At 43.3% G+C, this 25,141-nt stretch overlaps 1 long non-coding RNA gene across 1 annotated transcript in view; it reads right to left on the bottom strand.

Moving 5' to 3' along the window:
- Positions 1–604: 604 nt before the first annotated feature.
- LOC137315154 (uncharacterized) overlaps positions 605–25,141 on the bottom strand; it is a 41,760-nt gene continuing 17,223 nt past the window's right edge. Inside the window, exons 4-5 of the long non-coding RNA XR_010961327.1 lie at positions 22,229–22,324; positions 605–1,205 (exon numbers count right to left, since the gene is read on the bottom strand). This is a non-coding gene — a long non-coding RNA (uncharacterized lncRNA). The remainder of the gene's footprint in view (positions 1,206–22,228; positions 22,325–25,141) is intronic.

Raw genomic sequence — 25,141 nt, 5'->3', positions numbered from 1 at the left:
GTATGTATGTATGTGCCTGTATGTGCCTGTATGTGTGTGCATGTGGCTGTATATGATTGTGTATGATGAAAGTGCTGCTCTCGGTATTTACAGCCCTGGTGCTGACTGCCCGAGAGGGGCGGGTGGAAGAGAGACTTGACGTGGTGAGAAATTAAAGAGTCGAGCAGCGAGCAGGAGAGATGGGTCAGATTTAGTGTTGCGGCAAGATTAGAGATGTTTCAGGCGTATGTTATGCAATGTTACAGAGCTTAGAGATGTTTCGGGCCCATGTTATGCAATGTTACAGAGTTTAGAGATGTTTCAGGCCTATGTTATGCAATGTTACAGAGTTTAGAGATGTTTCAGGCCTATGTTACACCATGTTACAGAGTTTAGAGATGTTTCAGGCCGATGTTATACAATGTTACAGAGTTTCGAGATGTTTCAGGTCTATGTTATACAATGTTACAGAGTTACAATTGTTTCAGGCCTGTGTTATAGAATGTTACAGAGTTCAGAGATGTTTCAGGTCTATGTTATACAATGTTACAGAGTTTAGAGATGTTTCAGGTCTGTGTTACACAATGTTGCAGAATTTAATGATGTTTCAGGTCTGTGCTGCACGTTGTTGCGGAGATTACAACTGTTTCAGCCCTTTATTGTTCATTGTTGCAGAGATTACAGATGTTTCAGGCCTATCTTACATTTATAGAGAGTTCTACCCTCCAGCAGTTCCTTTGATAGGCAGATGCAAAGAATTTGTTTCCCTGAACGCCAACGTTGGAAAGTAAACTGAAAGTGTCAGCAGCTGTTCTCGGAAGTGGCCGGTTAGCTCAGTTGGTTGGAACACTGAAAAAGCATTTTCATGTTGGTCCTGTCAGTCCCCGATCATTCCGTGTCATTTTAAAAGGGAAGCGCTCTCTGTCCTGGGTCAATACTTGTCTGTTTGAAAGGTGTGTGCTGTCAGTCCCGGATCATTCTGTGTCAGTTTAAAAGGGATGTGCTGTCAGTCCCGGATCATTCTGTGTCTGTTCAAAAGGGGTGTGCTGTCAGTCCCGGATCATTCTTTGTCTGATTGAAAGGCTTTTGCTGTCAGTCCCAGATCATTCCGTGTGAGATTGAAGGGGATGTGCTGTCAGTCCCGGATCAGAGAATCAAGTTTCTGTTCAGAGCTTGAACCCGTAGACGGCTCGATCACACTGGAGATCACAACCAACTGAGGAGAACTGGGGCATGAAAAGCATTCAATTAATGAAACAAGTACTTCAAACAGGAAGTATTGTCCCGACACAGAAATACGGAGATCAGAGAAATCTGTAACAGAGGCAAAGCAATATAGAAGGGAGATTTTAATTTTAACACAGATTGGGACAGAAAGGCAATACATTTCTAGAATGCATCTAGGACAGTTTTCAGTAACAATATCATTGAACTGAGAGGTTACATATGTCTGGAAAGAGAGAACAGGCTGGGGCTCTTTTCTCTGGAAAAGAGAAGACTGAGGAGTGACCTGATCGAAGTATTTAACATTATTGATGTGTTTGACGGGATAGACGGAGAGAAGATATTTCCACTTGCAGGGGAGACCAGAACCAGGGGTCATTATTATAAGATAGTCACTAATAAATGGAATTGAATCGAATAATGAATTCAGTAAAAACTTCTTTACCAGAGACTGGTGAGAATGTGAAACTCGCTACCACAAAAAGCAGTTGAGACGAACAGCAAAGATGCATTTAAGGCGAAGTGAGATTAGCACATGAGAGAGAAAGAACAGAATAACATAAAAATGGGAGCAGGAGTAGGCCATCCGGCCCCTCGAGCCTGCTCCACCATTCAATCAGATTATGCTTGATCTTCTATCTCAACTCCACTCTCCCGCCCGTTCCTCAAATTCCTTGATTTCCCTAGAGCCCCAAAATCTATCAATCGCAGCCTTGAATATACTCAACGATTGAGCATCCACAGCCCTGTGGATAGAGAATGCCAAAGATTCACATCCCTCTGAGTAAATAAATTCCTCCTCATCTCAGTCTTAAATGGCCGGCCCCTTAACTGAAGGCTATTCCCCCTTTTTCTACACTCAACAGCGAAGGGAAATAACCACTCAGCATCTATCCTGTGAAGCCCCCCTCAGAATCTTATATTCTATTTGATATGTTTCAATGTGATGAGAAAGGAATAGAAGGACATGTTGATGGGTTTAGATGAAGAAGCATGGGAGGGGGCTCGTTTGAAGCATGAACACTGGCATGGAACTGTTGGGCCGAATGGTTTGTTTCTGAGCTGTACAGTCTCCGAAATCCAGGAATGTTACCACAGATTCGGCCCGTCATACCTGTGCTGGCTCTTTGAATGAACTGCCCAACTTAGTCCCACACACCAGCTTTCCCCCCCCCACCCTGCAAATTAGTCCAGTTCAAGAATATGTCTAATTGCCATTTGAAAGTTCCGATGGAATGTGCTTCCACCGCTCTTTCAGATCTTGCATTCTAAATTATAATAAAGCTCAGTGAAAGGGGGGTTCTCATTTCCACTCTAGATCTTTTGCCAATTAGTTTACTATCACGAAGAGGAGAGGTACTTAGAGAGAATAGAGGTCAAGAAAAATAGAGAGCGTAGAGGTCGAGCAACTAGGAGAGAGAGAGAGAGAGTAGGGTGAGAAAGAGAGAGAGAGAGCAAAAGGAGACAGAGAAAGTAGAGGGAGAAAGAGTGGGGGAGAGAGAGAGGAAGAGTAAGGTGAGAAAGAGAGAGAGTAGAGAGAGAGATTCAGAGAGAGAAAAGAGGGGATGAGACAGAGACAAGAGGAAGAGTAGGAGAGCACACAATGATAAAAAAAAGAAAGAGGGGGAGATAGAAAAAGACAAGGGGGAGAGTGAGAGAGACCGACAGAGGGACAAGAGAGAGAGAAATTGGCAGAGAGAGCGAAAAAGTGGAGAGAGGGAGAGACGGGGACAGAGCGAGTGATAGAGACTGGTCAGAGAGAGAGAGAGTAGAATGATAGAGAGAGAGAGAGAAATAATCAGGATCACAGCTTCACAGGGACGTTGAATCACGGAGAATGGGGGGAGGCAGTGAACTCTGGGGAAGGCCCAGGCAACATCCCGGCCTCTTTTAGTAGATCTCACCCGGTGTGCGACTGACACCCACACACGGTGCATGGTAGTGTTGATAGAGCTTTACTCTGTATCTAACCTCTGTTGTATCTGCCCTGGGAGTGTTGAAGGGACGGTGTAGGAGGAGCTTTACTTTGTATCGAACCCGAGTTGTTCATGCCGTGGTTGACGGTTGTTTTTTCGACTGGAAGGCTGTTTCCATTCGGGTCCCGCAAGGCTCAGTAGCAGGTCTCTTGCTTTTTGTGGTATATATTATTGATTTGGCCTTGAATGTGCGGAGCTTGACCATGAAGTTTGCAGATGATACAAACATTGGCCGTGTGGTTGATCGTGAGGAGGAACGCTGTCGACTTCAAGGCGATATCAATTGACTGGTCAGGTGGGCAGAAAGGTGGCAAATGGAATTCAATGCAGAGAAGTGTGAGGAAATGCATTTGGGAAAGGCAAACAAGGCAAGGGATTACACAATAAATGGGGGATACTGAGAGGAGTAGAGGAACCAACGGACCTTGGAATGCATGTCCACAGATCCCTGAAGGTAGCAGGGCAGGTAGATCAGATGGTTCAAAATGCATACGGGATACTTTCCTTTATTAGCGAGGCACAGAATACAAGAACAGGGAGGTTATGCAAGAACCGCATTAAACATTGATTAGGCCACAGCTTGAGTACTTGCTACAGTTCTGGTTACCACATTACAGTCAAGATGTGATTGCACTAGAGAGGGGACAGAAGAGATTTGCGAGTATGTTGCCAGAGCTGGAGAATTTTAGCTATGAGCAAAGATTGAACATGCTCGTTTTTTTATGGAATAGATGTACAATAAAGCTCCGTCAACACGAACACAGAAATATTCAGAACGGGGTCTTTGTTTAGAGTGGTGTCTGTGTTCAGAGTGTGGTCTGTGTTCAGAGTTTGGTCTGTGTTCAGAGTGGGGTTTGTGTTCAGAGTGGGGTCTTTGTTCAGAATGGGCTCTGTGTTCAGAGTGGGGACAATATTCAGAGTGGGGTCTTTGTTCAGAATGGGGTCTGTGTTCAGAGTGCGGTCTGCGTTCAGAGTGGAGTCTGTGTTCAGATTGGGACCTGTGTTCAGAGTGGTGTCTGTGTTCGGACTTTGGTCGGTGTTCAGAGTGGAGTCTGGGTTCTGAGAGGAGTCTCTGTCCCGTGGGGGATCTGTGTTCCGTGCCAGGCTTTGTTTATCAATCGATAACGCAGAATAATTTATGAAGGATTCAACTGCGTGCATGCTGTGTGAGAGAGTGCAGCTTAAAGAGATAGATGGAGGCAAAGCTCTCTGAAGAAATTGGTTTTAAAGCAGCTTTTGAAGGCACTTGCAGACACCTTACAGCCTCTTTACATTTCAGGATACATTAAGGGCATCTTTTCATTACTGCCACTAAATATTTCAAGGCCTGAACTCCGCACAGTAATTTTGTCTCCAGTATTTAGTTCCCAGGGGTGAATGTTCACAGTGTTCCCCCCATGTGAAACAGGGCGGTGTATTAGAGTTTGTTCTGGATACAGTTTTGTGAGAATTAAGTCTTTAAATGAACAGAATTCCTCCATCCTCCTGAGCAATCTCTGTCCCGTATGAAAATATATTCTGTCGATGAGGTGGTTTTGTTGCTTTGTATGCAAAGTAAGCAATTCATTTGCAAAATGTACAAATTTTTTCGGTTGCTGAGTCAGGCTGGTAAAATGTGGAAAACTAAAAGCAGATTTAAAGAAGATTCAAAGAAAGAACTAAAGTGGAGGAGAGGAGAATTAAGGGATGGGGAGGAAAGGGGAATGGAACTGACATATGTAATGTTCCAAAGATGGGTGGAGCCAAGGGGATGAAGGAGAAATGAGGAGAGAGGAACAGAGTCGTCCAGATGTAAAATAAAGCTCTTTCGATACGAACACAGAAATCTTCAGAGTGGGGTCTGTGTTCAGAGTGGATTCTGTGTTTAGAGTGGGGTCTGTGTTCAGAGTGGGGTCTGTGTTCTGAGTGTGGTCTGTGTTCAGAGTGGGATCTGCGTTCAGTGTGGGGTCTGTGTTCAGAATGGGTTTGTGTTCAGTGTGTGGACCGTATTCAGAGTGGGTTCTGATTCAGAGTGGCTCTGTGTTCAGAGTGAGGACTGTATTCGCCGTGGGTTCTGTGTTTTGATTGGGGTCCATGCTCAGAGTGGGTTCTGTGTTGAGAGGAGAGACTGTGTTCACAGTTGGATCTGTGTTCAGAGAGCGCTCCGTGCTCAGAGTGGGGCCCGTGCTCAGAGTGGTGTTCGTGCTCAGAGTGGTGTTCGTGTCCAGAGTGGGGTCCGTGCTCATTGTGGGGTCTGTGTTCTGAGTGGCAACAGTGTTCAGAGTGGGGTTTATGGGTTCAGAGTGGTGTCTGTGTTCACAGTGTGGTCTGTGTTCACAGTGGGTGTATGTGTTCAGAGTGGGGTCGATGTTAACAGTGTGGCCTGTCTTCGGAGTTGTGTCTGTGTCCAGAGTTGTGTCTGTGTTCAGAGTGGTGTCTGTGTCCATAGTGATGCCTGTGTTCAGAGTGGTGTCTGTGTTGAAAGTTGGGCCTGTGTTCTGAGTGGCTCTTTTGTTCAGAGTGGGGTCTTTTTTACACAGTGATCTCTGTGTTCAGAGTGGGGTGTCTGTGTCCAGAATGGTGCCTGTGTTCAGAGTGGTGCCTGTGTTCAGAGTGGGGTCTGTGTCCAGAGTGAGGTCTGTGTTCAGAGTGGGGTCTGTGTTCAGAGTTGGGTCTGTGTTCAGAGTTGGGCCTGTGTTCAGAGTTGGGTCTGTGTTCAGAGTTGGGTCTGTGTTCAGAGTGAGGTCTGTGTTCAGAGTGAGGTCTGTGTTCAGAGTGGGGTCTGTGTTCAGAGTTGGGCCTGTGTTCAGAGTGGTGACTTGCTCATAATGGGGTCTGTGTACCGACTTTGGTCTGTGTTCAGAGTGGAGTCTGTGTTCTGAGAGGAGTCTCTGTTCCGTGTGGGATCTGTGTTCACTGTCAGGTTTTGTTTATCAATCAATAACTCAGAATAATTTATAAAGGATTCAACTCCGTGCATACTGTGTGAGAGAGTGCAGTTTGAAGAGATAGATGGAGGCAAAGCTCTCAAAACAAATTTGTATAATGCAGCTTTTGAAGGCACTTGCAGACATCTTACAGCCTCTTTACAATTCAGGATATATTTAAGACATCTTTACATTAATGGGACGAAATAGCTCAAGGCCTGAACTCCGCACAGTAATTTTTTCCTCGGGTATTTAGTTCCCAGGGCTGAATGTTCATAGTGTTCCCCTCCTGTGACACAGGGCGGTGTCTCACAGTTTGTTCTCGATACAATTTTGTGAGAATTACGCCTTTAACTAAACAGAGTTCCTCCCTCCCCCTGAGCAAGCTTTGTCCCTGATGGAAATGGATTCTGTCGATGAGATGACTTTGTTGCGAGGAATTCAAATTCAGGAATTAAGCTGAAGGTCCTGCCTCACAGTTTCGGACAGAATATTGATTGAATTCGAAATTCAACAAGACAGATAGCTCCGTTCCCCCTGAGCAATCCCTGTCCCGCATGAAAATATATTCTGTCGATGACGTGGCTTTGTTCCTTGGTATGCAAAGTAACGAATTCATTTCGAAAATGACCAAAATGTTACAGTTACTGAGTCAGGCAGGTAAAATGGGGAAAGTAAAAAGCAGATTTAAAGAAGTTTTGCAGAAAGAATTAAAGTGAAGGAGAGGAGAATTCCGAATGAAGAGGTCTGGGGAATGTAAATGACATATGTAATGTTCCAAACGTGGGTGGAGCCACGGGAGTTGAAGGAGAAGTGGGGAGAGATGAAAGTATCGTCCAGATGTAAAATAAAGCTCTGTCTACACGAACACAGGAATCTTCAGCGTGGGGTCTGTGTTCAGAATGGGTTTCTGTGTTCAGACTTGGATTTGACTTCAGTGTGATGACGATGTGTTGATTAGACTCTATGTTCAGAGTGGGGCCTGTGTTCAGATTGGGCAGTATGTATTCAGAGTGGGCCCTGTGTTCAGATTGGTGTCTTTGTTCTGAGAGGAGTCTGTGTTCCGTGTCGGATCTGTGTTCAGTGTCAGGCTTTGTTTATAAATAGATACCTCAGACTAATTTAAAAAGGGTTCGACTGCTTGCAGAATGTGAGAAAAAGTGCGGCTTGAAGAGATAGATGGAGGCAAAGCTCTTTGAAGAAATGGGTTTTAAAACAGCTTTTGAAGGCACTTGCAGACACCTTAGACCCTCTTTACAATTAAGGACATATGAAGGGCATATTTACATTCCTGGCACTAAATAAGTTGAGGCCTGAACTCCGCACTGTAATTTTATCTCTTTATTTAGTTCGCTGGGGTGAATGTTAATAGTGTTCCCCTCCTGTGACACAGGGCGGTGTCTCATAATTTGTTGTCAAAACAATTTTATGAGAATTAAGCCTTTAACTGAACAGAATTCCTCCTTCCCCCTGAGCAATCTCTGTCCCGTATGAATATATATTATGTCCATGAGGTGGCTTTCTTGCTAGGAATCCGAAGTATGGAATTAAGTTGAAAACTGACCGAAGAGTTATGTTTACAGAGGAAAGCTTCTAAAATGGGGAAAATAAAAGCAGATTTACAGCAGACTTAGAGAAAGAAGTAAAGTGGAGGAGAGGAAGATTCGATGAGGAAGAGGAAGGGGAAATGTAAATGACATAACTAATGATACAAAGATGGGTCGTGCCAAGGCGGTGGGGCGGGGTGAAGGAGAAGTGAGGGGAGAGGAACAGCATCGTCGAGATGTGCAATAAAGTTTCCTGTACACTAACAAAACACATCTTCAGTTTGGGGCCTGTGTTCAGAATATGGCCCTTATGCAGTTTCGGTCTGTATTCAGTGGCAGGCTTTGTTTGCAAATAGATATCGGAGATTGCTTTACAAAGAATTCAGCAGCGTGCAGAATGTGAGGGACAAACAGTGCGGGGTAAGGAGATAGGGGGAGAAAATAACTTTGAAGAAAAAGGATTTAAGTCGGTTTTTGATGGCACTTGAATGGCACCTTAGAACAACGTTATCAGTTCAGGGACTATTGAGGATTTATTTCATTACTGGCACGAAATATGTTCGGGTCTGAGCAAAACATAACAATTCTACCTGAGATCTGTCGATCCCAGGGTTGAATGTTAGGAGCGTTAATCCTCGTGTGACACAAAGTCCTGTCTCACAGTTTGTTTTGGACAGAATATTGTTTGAATTCCACCTTCTACAAAACAGATACCTCCGTTGCCCCTGAGCAATCTGTGTCCCTTATGAAAACGTATTCTGTTGATGAAGTGGCTTTGTTCCATTGTATGCAAAGCAAGCAATTAATTTGTAAAATGACCAAAATATTTCAGTTACTGGGTCAGGCTGGTAAAATGGGGAAAATAAAAAGCAGATTGAAAGAAGATTTACAGAAAGAACTAAAGTGGAGGAGAGGAGAATTCGGGGATGAAAAGGAGAGGAGAATTTAAATGACATATGGAATGTTCCAAAGGTGGGTGGAGCCACGGGGGTGAAGGAGAAGTGAGGAGAGAGGAACAGCATCGTCCAGGTGTACAATAAAGAGCAACAGCATCGTCCAGATGTGCAATAAAGCTCTCTCAACACTAACACAGCAATCTTCAGAATGGGGTCTGTGTCCAGTGTGGGGTCTGTGTTCAGAGTGGGGCCTGCTTTCAGAGTGGTGTCTTTGTTCAGATTGGGGTGCATGTGTTCAGAGTGGGGAATATGTGTTCATAGTGGGGTATACGTGTTCAGAGTGGTGTCTGTGTTCAGAGTGCTGTCTTTGTTCAGAGTGGTGTCTTTGTTCAGAAGGGAGCCTGTGTTCAGAATGGTGTGTATGTCTTCAGAGTGGGACGTATGTGTTCAGAGTGAGGTCTGTATTCAAATTGGGTTTTTTGTTCAGAGTGATGTCTGTGTTCAGAGTGGTATCTGTGTTCAGAGTGGTGTCTGTGTTCAGAGTGGTGTCTGTGTTCAGAGTGGGGTCTGTGTTCAGAGTGGGGTCTGTGTTCAGAGTGGGTTCTGTGTTCAGAGTGGGGTCTGTGTTCAGAGTGGTGTTTGCGTTCAGTGTGATGCCTGCATGTGGAGTGGGGTCTGTGTTCAGAGTGGGGTCTGTGTTCAGAGTTGGGCCTGTGTTCAGAGTGCTGTCTTTGTTTAGAGTGGGGTCTGTGTTCAGAGTGGGGTCTGTGTTCAGAGTGGTGTTTGCGTTCAGTGTGATGCCTGCATGTGGAGTGGGGTCTGTGCTCAGAGTGGGTTTTGTGTTCAGAGTTGGGCCTGTGTTCAGAGTGCTGTCTTTGTTCAAAGTGGGGTCTGAGTTCAGTGTGTAGTCTGTGTTCAGAGTGTGGTGTATGTGTTCAGAGTGTTGTCTGTGTTTAAAGTGTGTCCTGCGTTCAGAGTGGGGTCTGTGTTCAGAGTGGGGCCTGTGATCAGAGTGGGGCCTGTTTTCAGAGTCGGGCCTGTGTTCAGAATGGTGTCTTTGTTCAGATTGGTGTGCATGTGTTCAGAGTGGTGTATATGTGTTCAGACTGGTGTCTGTGTTCAGAATGGGGTGTATGTGTTCAGAGTGGGGTGTAGGTGTTCAAAGTGAGGTCTGTATTCAAAGTGGGGCCTGTGTCCAGAGTGAGCTCTCTGTTCAGAGTGGGGCCTGTGGTCGGAGTGGGGTTTTTGTTCAGAGTGAGGTTTGTGTTCAGAGTGGTGTCTTTTTTCAGAGTGAGCTCTGTGTTCAGAGTTGGGCCTGTGTTCAGAGTGCTGTCTTTGTTCAGAGTGGGGCCTGTGTTCAGAGTGGTGTCTGTGTTCCATGTGGGATCTGTGTTCAGTGTCAGGCTTTGTATATCAATCGATAACTCAGAATAATTAATAAAGAATTCAACTGCGTGAATTTTGTGTGAGAGAGTTCAGCTTGAAGAGACAGATGGAGGCAAAGCTCTCTGAACACATTGGTTTTAAAGCAGCTTTTGAAGGCACTTGCGTACACCTTACAGCCTCTTTACAATTCAGGATATAATAAGGGCATCTTTTCATTAGTGGCACTCAATATTTCAAGGCCTGAACTCCGCACAGTAATTTTATCTCGGGTATTTAGTTCCCAGGGGTGAATGTTCAAAGTGTTCCGCCATGTGACACAGGGCGGTGTCTTATAGTTTGTTCTGGATACAATTTTCTGAGAATTAAGCATTTACCGAAACAGAATTCCTCCTTCCCCCTGAGCAATCTCTGTCCCGTATGAAAATATATTCTGTCGATGAGGTGGCCTTGTTCTTTGAATGCAAAGTAAGCAGTTCATTTGGAAAATGAACAAAATTGTTCGGTTACTGTGTCAGGCTGGTAAAATGGGAAAATAAAAAGCAGATTTAACGAAGATTTACAGAAAGAACTAAAGTGGAGGAGAGGAGAATTGGGGGATGAAGTGGAAGGAGGAATGAAAATGACATATGTAATGTTCCAAAGTTGGGTGGAGCCAAGGGGCTGAAGGAGAAATGAGGAGAGAGGAACAGCGTCGTCCAGATGTACAATAACGTTCTTTCTATAAGAACACAGAAATCTTCAGAGTGGGGTCTGTGTTCAGAGTGGGTCTGTGTTCAGAATTGTGTCTGTGTTCCGAATTGTGTCTGTGTTCAGAGTGGGGTCTGTTTTCAGAGTGGGGTCTGTTTTGAGAGTGGGGTCTGTCTTCAGAGTGGAATCTGCGATCAGTGTGAGGTCTGTGTTCAAAATGGGGTTTGTGTTCAGTGTGGGGACTGTATTCAGAGTGGGATCTGCTTCAGAGTGTCTCTGTGTTCAGAGTGGGGAATGTGTTCGCCGTGGGGTCTGTGTTTAGTTTGGGGTCCGTGCTCAGAGTGTGGTCTGTGCTCATTGTGGGGTCTGTGTTCAGAGTGGTGTCTGTGTTCAGAGTAATGTCCTGTGTTCACAGTGGTGTCCTGTGTTCAGAGTGGTGTATGTGTTCAGAGTGGGGTGCTTGTGTTCAGAGTGGGGTGCTTGTGTTCAGAGTGGGGTCAGTGTTCATAGTGTTGTCCTGTGTTCAGAGTGGTGTCCTGTGTTCAGAGTGGTGTCTGCGTTCAGAATGGTGTCCTGTGTTCAGAGTGGTGTCCTGTGTTCAGAATGGTGTCCTGTGTTCAGAGTGGTGTCTGTGTTCAGAGTGGTGTCCTGTGTTCAGAGTGGTGTCCTGTGTTCAGAGTGGTGTCTGTGTTCAGAGTGGGGTCCTGTGTTGAGAGTGGTGTCCTGTGTTGAGAGTGGTGTCCTGTGTTCAGAGTGGTGTCCTGTGTTGAGAGTGGTGTCCTGTGTTCAGAGTGGTGTCCTGTGTTCAGAGTGTGTCCTGTGTTCAGAGTGGTGTCCTGTGTTCAGAGTGGTGTCCTGTGTTCAGAGTGGTGTCCTGTGTTCAGAGTGGTGTCCTGTGTTCAGAGTGGTGTCTGTGTTCAGAGTGTTGTACTGTGTTCAGAGTGGTGTCCTGTGTTCAGAGTGTTGTCCTGTTTTCAGAGTGGTGTCCTGTGTTCAGAGTGGTGTCTGTGTTCAGAGTGTGTCCTGTGTTCAGAGTGGTGTCCTGTGTTCAGTGTGGTGTCCTGTGTTCAGAGTGGTGTCCTGTGTTCAGAGTGGTGTCCTGTGTTCAGAGTGGTGTCTGTGTTCAGATTGGGGTGTATGTGTTCAAATTGCGGCCTGTGTTCAGAGTGTTGTCTGTGTTCAGCGTTGTCTGTGTTGAGAGTGGTGTCTGTGTTCAGAGTTGGGTGTGTGTTCAGAGTATGGCCCGTGTTCAGAGTGGTGTCATGTGTTCAGAGTGTTGTCTGTGTTCAGAGTGGTTTCTTTGTTCTGAGAGGAGTCTGTGTTCAGTGTCGGATCTGTGTTCAGTGTCAGGCTTTGTTTTTAAATTGATACCTCAAACTATTTTATAAAGGATTCATCTGCTTGCATAAAGTGAGAGAAAGTGCGTCTTAAAGAGAAAGATGGAGGCAAAGCGGTCTGAAGAAATTGGTTTTAAAACAGCTTTTGAAGGCACTTGTAGACACGTTCGAGCCACGTTACAATTCAGGACATATTAAGGACATCTTTACATTACTGGCACTAAATATTTTTAGGCCTCATCATCGCACTATAGTTTTATCTCAGCTATTTCGGTCCCAGGTGTGAATGTTCACAGTGTCTTATAGTTTGTTCTGGATACAATTTTGTGAGAATTGCGCCTTGAACTAAACAGAATCCCTCCTTCCCCCTCAGCAATCTCGATATATTCTGTCGATGAGGTGGCTTTGTTACCAGGAACCAGATTAAGGAATTAAGTTAAAAACTGACCAAAGTGTCATATTTACAGAGAAAAGCAACTAAAATGGTGGAAATAACAAGCAGATTTACAGCATACTCAGAGAAAGAAATAAAATGGAGGAGAGGAAGGTTCGATGAAGAAGAGGAGGGGGAAATCTAAAGGACATAAGTAATGATACAAAGCGGGGTGAAGCCACGGGGGATGAAGGAGAAATGAGGGGAGAGGAACAGCATCGTCCAGATGTACAATAGAGTTTCCTGTACACTAAAAGACATCTTCAGAATGGAGTCTGTGTTCAGTGAGGGAATCTGTGTTCAGAGTATGGCCCTAATGCAATGGTTGTCGGTATTCAGAAACAGGCTTTCTTTATAAAGAGTTACCTCAGATTACTTTATAAAGAATTCGATTGCACGCAGAATGTGGGAGAGAGAGAGAGAGAGCGGTTTAAAGAGAAAATGGAGGAAAAGCCTTTTGAAGAAATCGGCTTCTTTTGCGTGCACATGATCGGCATCTCAGAGCAACGCTGCCAATTCAGGGTCTTATTAAGAACACCGGCTCTCACAGCTACATTGATCACAACGCCTCTCACCCCGCTTCCTGTGGGCTCTGTGTTCCCAGCGTGGGGACAGTTTTCAGAGTGGGGACAATGTTCAGTTTCGGTCTGTGTTCAGTGTCAGGCTTTGTTTGTAAATAGATATCGGAGATTGCTTTACAAAGAATTCAACATCTCGCAAACTGTGATGCAGAGGCAGTGCGCAGCAAGGAGATAGGCGGAGAAAATAAATTTGAAGAAACAGGTTTTAAACAGGTTTTAAGCAGGTTTTTGAAGGCACTCGAAAGGCACCTTAGAGCAACTTTATCAGTTCAGGGACTATTTGGATATCTTTCATTACTGGAACGAAATATATACGGGTCTGAGCTCCACACAGCAATTTTATCTGAAACCTTTAGTCCCAGGGCTGATTGGTCTGTCGATGAGGTGGCCTTGTCGCTTGGTATACACAGTAAGGAATTAAATTGGAAAATGATCAAAATGTTTCAGTTACTGGGACAGGCAGGTGAAATGAGGAAACAAAATGCAGAATTAAAGAAGATTTAAAGAAAAAAGTCAAGAGGATGTGAAGAGAATTCGGGGATGAAGAGGAGGGGGGAATGTAAATGACATACGTAATGTTCCAACGGTCGGTGGAACCAGGAGGGTGAAGGAGAAGTGAGGAGAGAGGAACAACATCGTCCAGATATACAATAAATCTCCATCAATGCTAACATAGATATCTTCAGATTGAGGAATTTGTTCGAAGCAGGGTCTGTGTTCATCATGGGTTCTGTGTCAGAGTGGGTCTGTGTTCACAGTGAAGTCCGTGCTCAGAGTGGGTTTTGTGCTGAGATGGGGGTCCGTTTTGAGAGTGGGGGCCTTGCTCAGAGTGGGTTCTGTGTTCAGAGTGGGGACCGTGTTCAGACTGCGGCCCGTGTTCAGAGTGCGGCCGTGTTCAGGGTCCGGCCGTGTTCAGTGTGCGGCCCATGTTCAGACTGCGGCCCGTGTTCAGGATGCTGCCCTGTTTATAAATGGGTAACTCAGAGGAGTACTCGAGAGCAAAATGCTCAATTGGTGGTGGGCGAATTTCAGTGGGATGAGAACGGTTCTGCCCGGGTAAATTGGAATCAAAGAGTGGCAGTCAAAACTGTAATTGAATAATGGGTAGCCTTTCAAGTGGAGATGAATCAGGTACAGTCTGGATACATTCCCACGATTGGGAAAGGTAGGGAAACTAAGGCCAGATCTCCCTGGATGACGAAGAAATAGTGAGTTAAATGAAGCAGGGAAAAAAGGGGGCGTATGACAGATGTCAGGTTGATAATACAAGTGAGAATCAGGCTGAATGTAAAACGTTCAGAGTGGAAGTGGAAAAGGAAATGAGAGGGGCAAAGAGAGAATAGACTGGCAGCTAATCCGGGACGATATTAACCGTCACTTGATCAAGTGGGGATTAATTAAGGAAAGCCAGCACGGAATTGTTAAAGGACGATCGTGTTCAACAAACTTGATTGAGTTATTTGATGAGGTAACCGAGAGGTTTGATAAGGGCAATGCGGTTGATGTTGTGTATATGGACTTCCAAAAGGCGTTTGACAATGTGTTGCATAATAGGCTGTCATCAATGTTGAAGCCCCATGGGATAAAAGGGGCAGCAGGGATTCACTAAGTGACAGCAGAAAGATAATAATGGTGAACGATTTTTTTTCGGACTGGAGGGCTGTACAGTGGTGTTCCCCAGTGGTCGGTACTGGGACCACAGCTTTTTTGATATATATTAATGACTTGCACTTGGGTGTATAGGGCAGAATTTCAAAATTTGCAGATGAAACAAAACTTGGAGGTGCAGTGAACAGTGAGGAGGATAGTAATATACTTCAAGAGGATATAGACAGCTTGGTGGACTGTGCGGACACGTGGCAGATGGAATTTAACGCAGAGAAGTGCGAAATGATACATTTTGTTGGAAAGAACGAAGGGAGCCAGTATGGATGGAAGGGCGCAATTCTAAAAGCCGTTCAAGAACAGAGAGATATTGGGGTATATGTGCACAAATCTTTGAAGGTGGCAGGGAAGTTTGAAGATGCGGTTTAAAAAGCATACGGGATCCTGGGCTTTATCAATAGAGACACAGAGTACAAAGTGTGGAAGTCATGATGTACCATTATAAAACACTGGTTCGGCCACTACTGGAGTATTGTGCCCAGTTCTGGGCACGGCACTTTAGGAAAAATCAAAGGCCTCAAAGAGGATGCAGAAGAGATTTACTAGAATGGTTCCATACATCATGTTTCATTGGATTACTGTTCTGGGAATTTACCATCCCCTCCTCGCTGCTGTTGCTGCTTCTGGTCCGACTCGATATCCAGCTATTAATTAGAAAACGCGTGTTTCACAAATTACTGTTCTTGTCATTTACCATTCCCTCCCCTTTCTATTGGTGTCCCTGGTAATTCTTTATATCCAGCTGTTAATTCTATAAACCATGATTCCATGTATTACTTTTCTAGTCATTTATTGTGCCCGCCAAACTGCTCTCGGTGTCCCTGGAAATTCTCGATATCTAGCTATTACTTCTATACACCATAATTCACTTTATTAACGTTCCAGTCATTTACTGTGCCCGCCTAACTGCTCTCCGTGTCCCTGGTAAGTTTTATATCCAGTTATTAATTATGGTGTTTAACTGTGCGACTGTTCTTCCCGTTTCCTGTCTGCTCATCGCTGATGATGCTATTGTTGATAAGTCTCTATATCCAGCTATTAGTTTTAAAACTATATTTCACTGTATTACTGTTCTCGTCGTTCATTGCCCCATCTTCACTTCTCCTGGAGTCCCTGATAAGACTGCATGTATTTATGGGGTTTTAGGGATGTAAGATCTAATTACGATGCTTACTGGGAAGTCTCGATAATCAGAAGGGGTTTTCTGGATGGGAGTTGGGGCGTGCAATTAAGGGAGCTCCTGTTACTTACCTATATTTGTATGATATTTCTGGAAATGAGATATAATTGCGGGGCTCTCTTGGTAATTATCTAAATTTATATCGGATTTTCATGAATTGATATGCAATTATAGAATCTCCCATTATGTGTCTATATCTAGACGATTTTCCGGCATAGTAAATGTAATTGCAGGAACCCCCCATAAGTCTCTATATCTAGATGGGTTTCCAGGATGGGAGATGTAATTATGGGGTCTGCTGGCAAATCCCGATAACCACATTGGGTTTCCTGGATGGGAGATGAAATTACGGGGTATCCTGGTACATGCCTGCATCGATACGTGGCTTCCGGATTGTAAAATATAATTAGAGGGTCTCCTTGAAAGTCTTTACATCTAGGTGAAATTTCTGAGATGGAGGATATAATTACCGGTCTCCTGGTAAGTCTGTATATTAATGTGGGTTTTGCAGGATGGGAGATGGGATCACGGGGTCGCCTGCTAAGCATGCACAGCTACATAGGGTATTCCGGATGGGGGGTGCAATTAGGGGGCCTCCTGGTAACTCTAAATATGTCAGTGGGCATTTCGGGTTTGCCAATTCAGTGTCAGTAAATACAGGATGTTCCTGAGTGAGTGTCAGTAATTGAAGGATGCTCCTGAGTGAGTGTCAGTATTTACAGGATGTTCCTGAGTGAGAGTCAGTATTTACAGGATGTTCCTGAGTGTGTGTCAGTAATTGAAGGATGTTCCTGAGTGAGTGCCAGTATTAACAGGATGTTCCTGAGTGAATGTTGGTATTTACAGGATATTCCTGAGCGAGTTTCAGTATTTAAAGGATGTTCCTGGGTGAGCTTTAGTATTTACAGGGTGTTCCTGAGTGAGTGTCAGTATTTACAGGATGTTCCTGTGTGAGTGTCAGTATTTACAGGATGTTCCTGTGTGAGTGTCAGTATTTACAGGAGGTTCCTGAGTGAGTGTCAGTATTTACAGGATGTTCCTGTGTGAGTGTCAGTATTTACGGAATGTTCCTCAGTGAGTGTCAGTATTTACAGTATGTTCCTGTGTGAGTGTCAGTATTTACAGGATGTTCCTGTGTGAGTGTCAGTATTTACAGGATGTTCCTGTGTGAGTGTCAGTATTTACAGGATGTTCCTGTGTGAGTGTCAGTATTTACAGGATGTTCCTGAGTGATTGTCAGTATTAACAGGATGTTCCTGAGTGAGTGTCAGTATTTACAGGATGTTCCTGTTTGAGTGTCAGTATTTACTGGATGTTCCTGAGTGAGTGTCAGTATTTACTGGATGTTCCTGAGTGAGTGTCAGTATTTACAGGATGTTCCTGTGTGAGTGTCAGTATTTACAGGATGTTCCTGTGTGAGTGTCAGTATTTACAGGATGTTCCTGTGTGAGTGTCAGTATTTACAGGATGTTCCTGTTTGAGTGTCAGTATTTACAGGATGTTCCTGAGTGAGTGTCAGTATTTACAGGATGTTCCTGTGTGAGTGTCAGTATTTACAGGATGTTCCTGTGTGAGTGTCAGTATTTACAGGATGTTCCTGTGTGAGTGTCAGTATTTACAGGATGTTCCTGTGTGAGTGTCAGTATTTACAGGATGTTCCTGAGTGAGTGTCAGTATTTACGGAATGTTCCTCAGTGAGTGTCAGTATTTACAGGATGTTCCTGAGTGAGTGTCAGTATTTACAGGATGTTCCTGTGTGAGTGTCAGTATTTACAGGATGTTCCTGTGTGAGTGTCAGTATTTACAGGATGTTCCTGAGTGAGTGTGAGTATTTACAGGATGTTCCTGTGTGAGTGTCAGTATTTACAGGATGTTCCTGAGTGAGTGTCAGTATTTACAGGATGTTCCTGTGTGAGTGTCATATTTACAGGTTGTTACTGAGTGAGTGTCAGTATTTACAGGATGTTCCTGTGTGAGTGTCAGTATTTACAGGATGTTCCTGAGTGAGTGTCAGTATTTACAGTATGTTCCTGTGTGAGTGTCAGTATTTACAGGATGTTCCTGAGTGAGTGTCAGTATTTACAGGATGTTCCTGAGTGAGTGTCAGTATTTACAGGATGTTCCTGTGTGAGTGTCAGTATTTACAGGATGTTCCTGTGTGAGTGTCTGTATTTACAGGATATTCCTGGGTGAGTGTCAGTATTTACAGTATGTTCCTGTGTGAGTGTCAGTATTTACAGGATGTTCCTGAGTGAGTGTCAGTATTTACAGGATGTTCCTGAGTGAGTGTCAGTATTTACAGGATGTTCCTGTGTGAGTGTCAATATTTACAGGATGTGCCTGAGTGAGTGTCAGTATTTACAGGATGTTCCTGAGTGAGTGTCAGTATTTACAGGATGTTCCTGTGTGAGTGTCAGTATTGATAGGATGTTCCTGAGTGAGTGTCAGTATTTACAGGATGTTCCTGTGTGAGTGTCATATTTACAGGTTGTTACTGATTGAGTGTCAGTATTTCCAGGATGTTCCTGAGTGAGTGTCAGTATTTACAGGATGTTCCTGTGTGAGTGTCAGTATTTACAGGTTGTTACTGAGTGAGTGTCAGAATTTGCAGGATGTTCCTGAGTGAGTGTCAGTATTTACAGGATGTTCCTGTGTGAGTGTCATATTTACAGGTTGTTACTGAGTGAGTGTCAGTATTTACAGGATGTTCCTGAGTGAGTGTCAGTATTTACAGGATGTTCCTGTGTGAGTGTCAGTATTTACAGGATGTTCCTGTGTGAGTGTCATATTTACAGGATGTTCCTGTGTGAGTGTCAGTATTTACAGGATGTTCCTGTGTGAGTGTCATATTTACAGGATGTGCCTGAGTGAGTGTCAGTATTTACAGGATGTTCCTGAGTGAGTGTCAGTATTTACAGGATGTTCCTGTGTGAGTGTCAGTATTTACAGGATGTTCCTGTGTGAGTGTCAGTATTTACAGGATGTTCCTGTGTGAGTGTCAGTATTTACAGGATGTTCCTGAGTGAGTGTCAGTATTTACAGGATGTTCCTGTGTGAGTGTCAGTATTTACAGGATGTTCCTGAGTGAGTGTCAGTATTTACAGGATGTTCATGAGTGAGTGTCATATTTACAGGTTGTTACTGAGTGAGTGTCAGTATTTGCAGGATGTTCCTGTGTGAGTGTCAGTATTTACAGGATGTTCCTGAGTGAGTGTCAGTATTTACAGGATGTTCCTGTGTGAGTGTCAGTATTTACAGGATGTTCCTGAGTGAGTGTCAGTATTTACAGGATGTTCCTGTGTGAGTGTCATATTTACAGGTTGTTACTGAGTGAGTGTCAGTATTTGCAGGATGTTCCTGAGTGAGTGTCAGTATTTACAGGATGTTCCTGTGTGAGTGTCATATTTACAGGTTGTTACTGAGTGAGTGTCATATTTACAGGTTGTTACTGAGTGAGTGTCAGTATTTACAGGATGTTCCTGAGTGAGTGTCAGTATTTACAGGATGTTCCTGTGTGAGTGTCAGTATTTACAGGATGTTCCTGAGTGAGTGTCAGTATTTACAGGATGTTCCTGTGTGAGTGTCAGTATTTACAGGATGTTCCTGAGTGAGTGTCAGTATTTACAGGATGTTCATGAGTGAGTGTCATATTTACAGGTTGTTACTGAGTGAGTGTCAGTATTTGCAGGATGTTCCTGTGTGAGTGTCAGTATTTACAGGATGTTCCTGAGTGAGTGTCAGTATTTACAGGATGTTCCTGTGTGAGTGTCAGTATTTACAGGATGTTCCTGAGTGAGTGTCAGTATTTACAGGATGTTCCTGAGTGAGTGTCAGTATTTACAGGATGTTCCTGTGTGAGTGTCATATTTACAGGTTGTTACTGAGTGAGTGTCAGTATTTGCAGGATGTTCCTGAGTGAGTGTCAGTATTTACAGGATGTTCCTGTGTGAGTGTCATATTTACAGGTTGTTACTGAGTGAGTGTCAGTATTTACAGGATGTTCCTGAGTGAGTGTCAGTATTTACAGGATGTTCCTGTGTGAGTGTCATATTTACAGGATGTTCCTGTGTGAGTGTCAGTATTTGCAGGATGTTCCTGAGTGAGTGTCAGTATTTCCAAGATGTAGCTGAGTGACTGTCATTATTTTCACTCCGTTCATTTCGAATTGCGTCAACTGGATCAGTTGGTAACCGTCGCACTTTGTCAAGAGCTCAGTGATCGCAGTGTTCGGTCTGTGAACAACAATGGAGAAAACTAAACACATTATCGACCTTCCATCCGGGCGGCTCCATTTCCTCTAATACCAAACGGCTGACGCCTCCTGTGAGCCACGTTATCAAATACCTTCTGAAAACCCATATATACCGCATGTGTTACAATCCATTGACCTATATAGTCACGTCTCAACAAATCTATATCAAATTAGTCTAATCAAATGTTAAATGTCTAAAATGTATCCGTTCCAGACTTCCTCGAATCATAAAAGTTCACTAATACGAACTGAAATTACTGCTTCGAGCAGTTTGCCCACAATTGAGTGGACTAATTGGTCTCTCGTTGACGAGTTGACCCCTCCCTTCCTATTTTAACGGAGACTTTACTTGGTCTCCTTCAGTCCATCTGGATATTTTTGATAACAATTGTGTTATCAAAATTTTGCGGGTTGAAAAATTATGATCAAAGTCCCTCCAATCTCCTCACTGACTTCCTTTAACACCCTGGGGTGAGTTATCTCTGGGCCCGGTGACATATCCACCTCGGCTATTAAATTCAGACCCAAATCCTTCTCTACTGTTATCTCCAACGTTGGATCTTCAGCCTCCTCTATTGCATCAAAATGTAACTTCCGCCATCATTTTTAGAAACTAAGGGAAATACTTTGTATCTCCCCAAATCTTCTTCCACCACAACTATTTTCCCATCAATTTCCTCCATCTCATCTCCACTGCTTGCTGGCCTGCAAAACCCATCGACAATTGTGATATTTCCCTTCCTATTGCATAACTGAGTACATATTGATTCTACCTTCAAATCGCTCCCTGGAACTTCATTCTGTTCTAAACCTCTCCGCCTCTCTCTTCTCCTTTAAGACGATCCTTAAAACCTACCTCTTTGACCAAGCTATTGATCATCCATCCTCATACCTCATTATGCGACTTGGTGTCAAATTGATAATCGCTCCTCTGGAGTGCCTTGGTCATTTTACCCCCTTTAGTTGCTATATGAATGCAAATTTGTTGATGTTGTTGTTCCAGCTCTGTCATAGAAACATTTATTAATTCTGGCCTCCTCTCCCCTCAAAACGTTATAACTAGAAACATTTCACCCTGTCCTGTGAAAACCAAGGCCCTGTTGTACAGACACTACATGACATCTCTCATGATTCTGATTTTCCAAACGTGTTTGGAATGATTTGTAGATTCACAGAAATAACACACAATCTGAACTCCAATTCATTGGAATATTGACCCGTTATCGTTTTTCTTCGCTTTTAATATCAAGTTACTTCTTCTGTCACTACTTCAAAACCTCCTTCCATTTTCCTGCTAATAACTTTTCACTATTTCATAAATTTTCTGTTCCTGCTTCAACAGTTTTATTATTTCCACTCTCTAGTCTCAGATCGAGATATTTCACACGCTCCAGTCCCATCAGGTGAAACCTTCCCACTGCTCCGTGTACCCAGTCTGTCAAACCATTGTTGTTTGTCCCTTTCGTTCGTCCTGAACTCACCCGAGTGTCCCAAGAACATGAACCCTTCCCTCCTGCTCCAGCCCTGCAGTCGCACATTGACCTGCCTCATATTTTCCTCCTTAAGTGTCCCAGTGCAAAGCAATCCAGAGATCACCAAATTGAGGCCTTGTTTTTCAGTATAGAGCTTAAATCTTAATATTCCCTGTATAAACCTAGTTCTATCCGTGTTAGTACTTCCTACCATGAATATATTATGCTATTCTTTACTCCCCAGAGACGGTCCCATCTGTTCCAGAATGTTGTTCTTTATGGCACTAGGGAGGCAGCTTAACATTTGTGACATGCTCATGGCTTCAGAAGAGTCTCCCTGTACCCCTGACTAGAAAATCTCCCAGCACTATCGCTCTCCAATTCCTGTGCCCCACCTGCCTCTCCCCCCTCCCCCACTCGGGCTGCCCCGCACTGCTCCCTGTTTTCACATTGTTACTCAGGAGGACCATCCTGAGTCACTCTTTCTATCCCTCTTATCGTCCCGAACACCAGGTATCGATTGGACAGTTCCAATAATGAGGTCACTCCACCTATGACTGTACTGCCCCTCTGGATGGTCACTCACTTCCCTCTATCTACATAGTATCTGCTCGGTTTCCTCTTCCTGTGTGAGCTGCAGGTTCTTGCTCGTGATTTGGACCCTTTTTCAGGACACAATTGATATTTAAAGATTGTTCTGAACCTACCGGTGTCTATTCTCATTCTTGTTGATGATGTTGGATCTTCTCCCCTATTTGGACCTTCAGCCATGGTGGTAACAGGCGTTCCAAGTTTCTGATGCTCTGTAATAAATATATTAATAGGAGGGTTAGACTGAAATATTAAAATGAGAGGGATAAAACGTCGCCTCGTTAAACGTGATACCAAATCCCTCCTCGCCCAACAGTACAACAGCTGTTAGCTCTGGAATCGAGAATTTCCCGACTGTTCGGATCAACTCTCCACATCAGGTGCGGCACAGACTGCTGCCCAGTGAAACCCAATGAGCCCCGCTGATCTCCACAACCCAGTTCAAGACGGCCGAGATTCTGCACTGGGAGCACCAATTGGTAAGATTTACTCACAGTGCAGGCCAGCACCCCGAATTATTCCTGAGGTCGTGAATATTCTGGAGGGCAAACTGGAGCGAGGTGATGAATTACCTTCATTCGGTATTTCCCAGTCTGGCGCTATTGTATTTTCTTATTCACAGATTTGTTTGAATATTTTTGTTTGTTGAGTTTTGATATTAAATTCTGGTGTTTTATGAACCTGATATCTATCTACATACACAATATCGAGCTGGGTGGGATTTCTCTGCTCTCTATGCGTAGTGACATTGCCCGTGTGATCATGGAGATGTGTTTTGGTTGGTGCTTCTATTTGAATATATTTATCATATCTCTCATGGTATCAGCACCTGAATAATGAGCACTGTAGGAGGTGAGGAATTTTACACCGTTCTACTAATATTAACACGAATGTATAATGTTATGAATCGTGTAACTTTAAACAGGTGCTGCACATTTATTTTTGTATTATTTTTAGGGGTCTTACAATCTCAGAAAACACCACAAATATACAAGTTGTAGATTTGACGGCTGTTTTACAATCATGATTCCACATTGTGTGTGCCTCGCTGTGTGTGCGCAAAGGCAAGAGCAACCAATCAAACTATCAGTCACACTGTGGAAATGTAAAAGAGATTAAAATCGTTCTGTAATTTCTTCAAACTATAGTTGAAGTTATTCTCTAGCTTAAATGTGCAACCTAGTTTGATACCTTGTAAGATGTAGTTATCGATTGTGTCAGTCACGCTGACACTCGTGTAATAAACGGACAACAGAAACAAAAATTACATTTACTTCTACACTAATTACATTAGTGTAATCAAACACAAGATTAACTTGTGCAGTTACATTTAATATAAAGATTAGTGATGGAGCTTCCTCCCTTTTGGTAATGTCAGTGTTTACCATGTATCTAAAGATTAATGTTGGACCCTCCTCCCTATTGCTAATTAGTGTAGTTAATTTTCATGTAAAGATTAGTGATGGGACCTCCTCCCTATTGGTAATTTCAGTCGTTACTTTTTATATAAAGATTAGTGATGGACAATCCTGCTTGGTGGTAATTTCAATCGTTACTTTTTATATAAAGATTAGTCATGGACACTCCTGACTAGTGTTAATTTCAGTAGTTACGTTTTTTTATACAGATCAGTGATGGCCCCTCCTCCCTGTTGGTAATTTTAGTATTTTTTTCTTTTACAAAGATTAATGATGGACCCGCCGAGCTGTTGGTAATTCCAGCAGTTACTTTATTTAAAAAGATGAGTGATGGAGCCTCTTACCTGTTGGTAATTTCAGTAGTTTCTTTTTATATTGAGATTAGTGATGGACACTCCTAATTGGTGGTAATTTCAGTAGTTATATTTTTGGCTGGAGTTTTGTAATGGGACCTCCCGCCTGTTGCTAATTTCAGTAGTTACCTTTTTTAAATAAAAATAACTGATAGGGCCTCCTGTCAATTGGTAATTTCAGTTGTTACTTTTGGTATAAAGATGTGATTGTTCCTCCTGCCTCGTGGTAATTTCAGTAGTTACTTTATATATAAAGATTCGCGATGGACACTCCCACCTGGTGGTAATTTCAGTAGTTACTTTTCATATGAAGATAAGTGATGGACCCTCCTCTCTTTTGGAAATTTCAGTAGTTTTTTTCTTTAACCAAGATTAGTGATGGACACCCTAGCTGTTGGAAATTCCAGTATTACTTTTTTTAAAAAGATTAGTGAAGAACCTTCCTAACTGTTGTAAATTCAGTCGTTGCTTTTTATATAAAGATTAGTAATGGACATTCCTGCCTGGTAGTAAATTCAGTAGTTACTTTTTATATAAAATTAGTGATGAACCCTCCGACCTGGTCGTAATTTCAGTGGTTACTTTTTCTATAAATATAATTGATGGACCCGCCTACCTGTTGCTAATTCCAGTAATAACTTTATTTAAAAAGATTAGTGATGGACCTTCCTCCCTGTTGTAAATTCAGTAGTTGCTTTTCATATAAAGATTTGTGGTTGACCCTCCTGCCTGTTGGTAATTTCAGTGGTTAGTTTTTATATAAAGATTAGTGATGGACCCTCCTACCTGTTGGTAATTTCAGTAATTTCTATTCTTTATAAAAAATAGAGATGGATCCAACTACCTCGTGGTGATTTCAGCAGTTACGTTTGTTATCTCAAGATGAGTGATGGACCCTCCTGCCTGTTGGTAATTTCAGTGGCTGCTTTTTTTATAAAAAATAGCGTTGGACCCGACTCCCTGGTGTGAATTTAAGTAGTTACTTTTGAACAAAAGATTAGTGATGGACTCTCAACCCTGATGGTGAATTCAGTAGTTTCCTTTCATGTCCAGATTTCTGATGGACACTGCCACCTGGTGATAGTTTCAGTAGTTATTTTTTTCGGTGAGGATAAGGGATGGGACCTCCTGTTGGTTGGTAATTTCAGTCGTTACTTTTTTACGGAAAGGTGAGTGATGGACCCTCCGACCTGTTGGTAATTTGGGTTGTTACTTTTTATATGAAGATTAGGGATGGACCCAACTACCTGTTGGTAAT

This window comes from Heptranchias perlo, unplaced genomic scaffold (assembly GCF_035084215.1).
Source record: "Heptranchias perlo isolate sHepPer1 unplaced genomic scaffold, sHepPer1.hap1 HAP1_SCAFFOLD_54, whole genome shotgun sequence".
NCBI lineage: Eukaryota > Metazoa > Chordata > Chondrichthyes > Hexanchiformes > Hexanchidae > Heptranchias > Heptranchias perlo.
This window is presented reverse-complemented; position numbering and strand designations above follow the sequence as displayed.